General features: G+C 36.5%; 1 pseudogene; it reads right to left on the reverse strand.

The window, feature by feature from the left end:
• Positions 1-511: 511 nt before the first annotated feature.
• Positions 512-762, reverse strand: LOC100463890 (annotated as a pseudogene).
• Positions 763-5,483: the final 4,721 nt, after the last annotated feature.

Genomic DNA, 5,483 nt, shown 5'->3' on the forward strand with positions numbered 1-5,483 from the left:
GAAGCATCGAACTTTACGTCGGAATCCGGGGATGTACTGTATGGTGATTAACATAATATAATTTAAAAAATTATTAAAATAAAAAAAATGAAATCTTGCCATTTGCAACAATGTGGATGGAACTAGAGGGTATTATGCTAAGCAAAATAAGTCAATCAGAAAAAGGCAATCAGAGAAAGGCAATTATCTCACTGATATGTGGAATTTAAGAAACAAAACAGAGAATCATGGGGGAAGAGAGGAAAAAATAAAACAAGATGAAACCAGAGAGGGAGACAAAGCATAAGAGACTCTTAATCATAGGAAATAAACAGGGTTGCTGGAGGGGAGGGAGGTGGAAGGATGGGGTAACTGAGTGATAGACATTAAGGAAGGCATGTGATGTAATGAGCACTGGGTATTATATAAGGTTGATGAATCACTGACCTCTACCTCTGAAACCAATAATACATTATATGTTGATTAATTGAATTTAAATTATAAAATAAATTTAAAAAAGGAAAATTCTTCTTTAATCAATATTTTCTAAACCCTTTGACACATAGTAATGATTCACTCCAGAGATGCACCTATCTCTTTCCATCATACTCCACTGATAGGAATAATAGGCAACCTTTTCCTTGGCCCTGTTAGTGAACCTGTGGATGTGCGTAGTGGCTATGTCAGGTCAGGGATGAACAGCCACATGACCATGACCCCAATCCCAGGCAGAATCTCAAACCAAATCACGCCTTGGTTGCCAAAGCTAAACGCTTCCTTCATGGGCCCTTAAAGGAGACCCAGCCTCATTCATTGATTTTCTAATGTGAATAGCCTTGCATACCTGGGATAAATCCCACTTGTTTGTGGTATATAACCCTTTTTATACATCGTTGGATATGATTTGCCAATTTTATCTTGAGGATTCTGGTGTCTCTGTTTATAAGAGATATTGATTTGCAATTTTCTTATGTTGTTTTTGTCTGCTTTCAGTATTTGGTATTTGGTATTAGGGTATTCTGGGCTTGTAGAATGAGTTAGGAAGAATTCTCTCTGCTTTTATCTTCTGAAAGAGATTCTAGAAAATTGATATGATTGAAATGTTTCATATAGTTTACCAGCAAACCCATCTTGGCCTGGTACTTTCTGTTTTGGAAAGTTATTAATTTTAGATTCAATTTCTTTCATAGATATAGCTCTATCTTTTCTTGTGTGGGTTTTGCAGATTGCATCTTTCAAGAAATTTATACATTTCATCTAGGTTATCAAATGTGGGCAGAGAGTTGTTCATAGTATTCCTTTATTGTCCTTTTAATGTCCATGAGATCTGTATTAATGCTCTCTCTTTCATTTCTGATATCAGTAATTTGTGCATTCTCTTTTTTTTCCTTGATTATCCTGGCTAGAGGCTTGTTGATTTTATTGATTTTTTGCAAAGACCCAGCTATTTCTTTCATGATTTCCTCCATTAATTTCTTATTTTTGATTTCATATTTTTATTATTTATTCTGTTTGGTGTAGCTTGGGTTTAATTTGCTCTTCTTGTTTTAATTTCCTAAGGTAGAAGCTTAAATTTTTTAAATCTTTAAATCTTTCTTCTTTATTAATATGTACATTCAAAACTATAGATTTCCCTCTAAGCACTGTTTTCACTGTATCCCACAGATTTTGAGAACTTGTGTTTTCATTTTCATTTAAGTCAAATATTTTAAAATTTCTCTTGAGATTTCCTCTTTGGCCCTTGTGTCACTTAGAAGTGTACTGTTTAGGGGCACCTGGGTGGCTGAGTAGGTTAAGCATCTGCCTTCGGCTCGGGTCATGATCCCAGGGTCCTGGGATCTAGTGCCGCATCAGGCTCCTTGCTCAGCAGGGAACCTGCTTCTCCCTCTGCCTGCCACTCTCCCTGCTTGTACACTCTCACCCTCTCTCTCTCATCAACAAATAAAAAATAAATTAAAATAAATAAATAAATAAAATAAAATCTTTTTAAAAATGTGTTTAATTTCTGAGTATTTGGGGATTTTCTAGCTATCTATCTAGCTATCTAGCTTTCTAGCTATCTAAATTCTAGTTTAATTCCACTATTGTCCAAGAGAAGTCATTATATGATTTCTATTCTTTGAAATTTGTTAAGGTATGTTTTATGGCCTAAAATGTGGTCTATCTTGGTGAATGTTCCATAGGAACTTGAGAAGAATGTGTATTCTGTTGTTGGATGTGCATTATATCCAGTTGATCAATGGTGTTGTTGATTTCTATTATGTATTCAGTGGTTTTCTGCAAGCTGGATGTGTTCATTTCTGATACAGGTGTATTAAAAGTCTCCAACTATAATACAGCTATTTCTCCTTGCAATTCTGTTTTTGCCTGATGTTGTTTGATGCTCTGTTGTTTGGTGCATACATGTTAAGGTATGTTATGTCTTCTTGGAGAATTGATCCCTTAAAAAAATTTTTTTTTAAAGATTTTAATTTATTTGACAGAGAGAGAGATAGCAAGAGAGGGGACACAAGCAGGGGGAGTAGGAGAGGGAGAAGGAGAAGCAGGCTTCCCGCTGAGCAGGGAACCTGATGCGGGGCTTGATCCCAGGACCCTGGGATCATGACCTGAGCTGAAGGCAGACGCTTAATGACTGAGCCACCCAGGTGGCCCAGAATTGATCCCTTTAATACTATGTAATGCCCCTCTTTATCCCTAAAACTTTTCTTTTTATGAAGTCTTCTCTGTTTGAAATTAATATTGCAATTCCCTCTTTGTTTAATTTAGAGTTAGCATGTTATCTCCTTCTCCATCCCTTTATTTTTAATCTATATCTGTTTTTGTATTTAAAGTAAGTTTTTTTTGTAGATAAAAGATAGCTGGGTCTTGTTTTCTTTTTTAAAGGTTTTATTTATTTATTTATTTGAGAGCAAAAGTGAGAGAGAGAGAGAGCTCGAGTGGGCAAAGGGACATAGGGAGAGAACCTCAAGCAGACTCTGTGCTGAGTGCCAAGCCTGACTCAGGGTTCAATCTCATGACCTTGAGATCATGACCTCAGCCGAAATCAGAGTTGGATGCTTAACTGAGCCATCCAGGTGCCGCTGGTTCTTGTTTTTTGATTCACTTTGACGAGTGGCACATTTAGACCATTTATATTCAGTCATTATTGATATAGTTGGATTAATATTTACCATATCTATTACTTTTTGCATTTGTTGCTGTTGTTCTTATTTTTGTCTTCCAATCTTTTCTCTGCCTTATTTCATTTTAATTAAGCATTTTATATAATTCCATTTTCTCTCCTTTTTAAGCATATCATTTATACACTTTCCCCCTTTATTCAGTGATTGCCTTAGAGTTTGTAATATACATTTACACCTAATCCAAGCCTACTTTCTTTCCTTTTTTTAAAAAAAGAATTTATTTATTTATTTATTTATTTATTTATTTATTTATTAACAGAGAGAGAGAGCACACGCAGGGAGAGTGGGGGAGGGAGAAGCAGGCTCCCAGCTGAGCAGGAAACCTGATGTGGGACTCAATCCCAGGACCCTGAGATCATGACCTGAGCCAGAGGCAGACGCTTAAACAACTGAACCACCCAGGTGCCCCTCAAGCCCACTTTCAAACAACACTGTGCTATTTCCCAGGTAGTGCAAACACCTCATAATAACCTAATAATGCTAATTCTTCCATTTCCTACCTAATACCATTGTTATCATTCATTTCATTTATACATAAGCATATATACACATTGTAGGTCTAATTATTATTTTGAACAAACTGTTATCTGTTAGATCAATTAAACATAAGAACAGTAACTTTTTATTTTATCTTCAGTTATTCCTTCTCCAGTGCTTTTCCTTTCTTTTAGTAGATCTGAGTTTTTGACTTAAATCATTTTCCTTCTCTCTAAAGAGAGACATTTTTTGCAAGGTAGGTCTATTGGGAAAAAATGCCCTTAATTTTTGATTGAGGAAGACTTTATTTCCTTTTCACTTTTGAAGGATAATTTCACAGGTTACAGAATTCTAGATTGGTGGGATTTTTTTCTCTGAACCTTTCAAATACTTCACTCTTTTTATGCTTGCATGGTTCCTGAGAAGTCATCTGTTTAGATGTATCCTTTGTTCCTCTATAAGTAAGGTGTTTTGGGTTGTTTTTTTTTTTTCCCTCTAGCTTCCTTCATGATTTTCTCTTTATCTCTTATTTTCTGGTTTTTTGAAAATGATGTGCCTAGGTATAGTTTTTTTTTTTTTGGTATTTATCATATTTGGTGTGTTCTTTGAGCTTCCTATATCAGCAGATTGGTATTCAGCATTAATTTAGGGAAACTCTTAGTCCTTGTTGTTTCAAATATTTCTTCTCCTTTTTCTTTCTTCTCATTCTGTTATAATCTTCTGTTTTTTTAATTATGTTAAGTTAGTCACCATACAGTACATCATTAGTTTTTGATGTAGTGTTCCATGATTCATTAGTTGTGTATAACACCCTGTGCTCATCACAACATGAGCCCTCCTTTTTTAAATAAATTTTTAAAAAAGATTTTATTTATTTATTTGACACAGAGAGAGGCAGCAAGAGAGGGAACACAAGCAGGGGGAGTGGGAGAGGGAGAAACAGGCTTCCTGCTGAGCAGGGAGCCTGATGCAGGACTCAATCCCAGAACTCTGGGATCATGACCTGAGCCGAAGGCAGATGCTTAACGACTGAGCCACCCAGGACCCCCACGTGTGCCCTCCTTAATTCCCATCACCCACTACCCCATCCCTTCACCCCCTCCCCTATAATCTTCTGTTTTAAGCTGTATGCGTTATACGTTTTGTTGTTGTCCCACAGTTCTTGGGTATTGTGCTCTGCTTTTTTCAGTCCTTTATCTGTTGGCTTTGCAGTTTTGGAGGTTTCTATTAAGATACTGTCAAGTTCAGAGATTTTTCCCTTCAGCTGTGTCCTATTAATAAAGCCCTCAAAGGCATTCTTCATTTCAGTTATAGTGTTTTTAGTCTCTAGCATTTCTTTTTGGTTCTTTATTAGAATTTCCATCTCTCTGCTTACATTGCTTGTATGTTGTCTACTTTATCTATTAGAGCCTTTAGCATGTTAATCATAGTTCTTTTAAATTCCCAGCCTGAAAATTCCAACATCCTTGCCATATTTGAGTCTGGTTTTGATGCTTGCATTACGCTTCAAACTGTGTTTTTTGCCTTTCAGTATGTCTTGTAATTTTTTTTTTTTATAACTGAGCATGATGAACTCGGTAAAAGGATCTGCTGTAAATAAGCCTTTAGTAATGTACTGCTAAGGTGTAGACAAGGGGAAATGTTCTATACCCCTGTGATTAGGTCTCAGTCTTTTAGTGAGCCTATGCTTCTAGACTGTGCATTTCACACCTTATTTTCAGTCCCCACTCCCCTTAGGTTAGACAGGATGGCTAAAGTGGGGTGAAATTAGGTACTTTCCTTCTCACATGTGTAAATCTAGAAGGGGCTTGAGTGGTTCCTTCCCCCCCTCCCTTCCCCCCCCCC

Source organism: Ailuropoda melanoleuca, chromosome 5 (genome assembly GCF_002007445.2).
Source record: "Ailuropoda melanoleuca isolate Jingjing chromosome 5, ASM200744v2, whole genome shotgun sequence".
Taxonomy (NCBI): domain Eukaryota; kingdom Metazoa; phylum Chordata; class Mammalia; order Carnivora; family Ursidae; genus Ailuropoda; species Ailuropoda melanoleuca.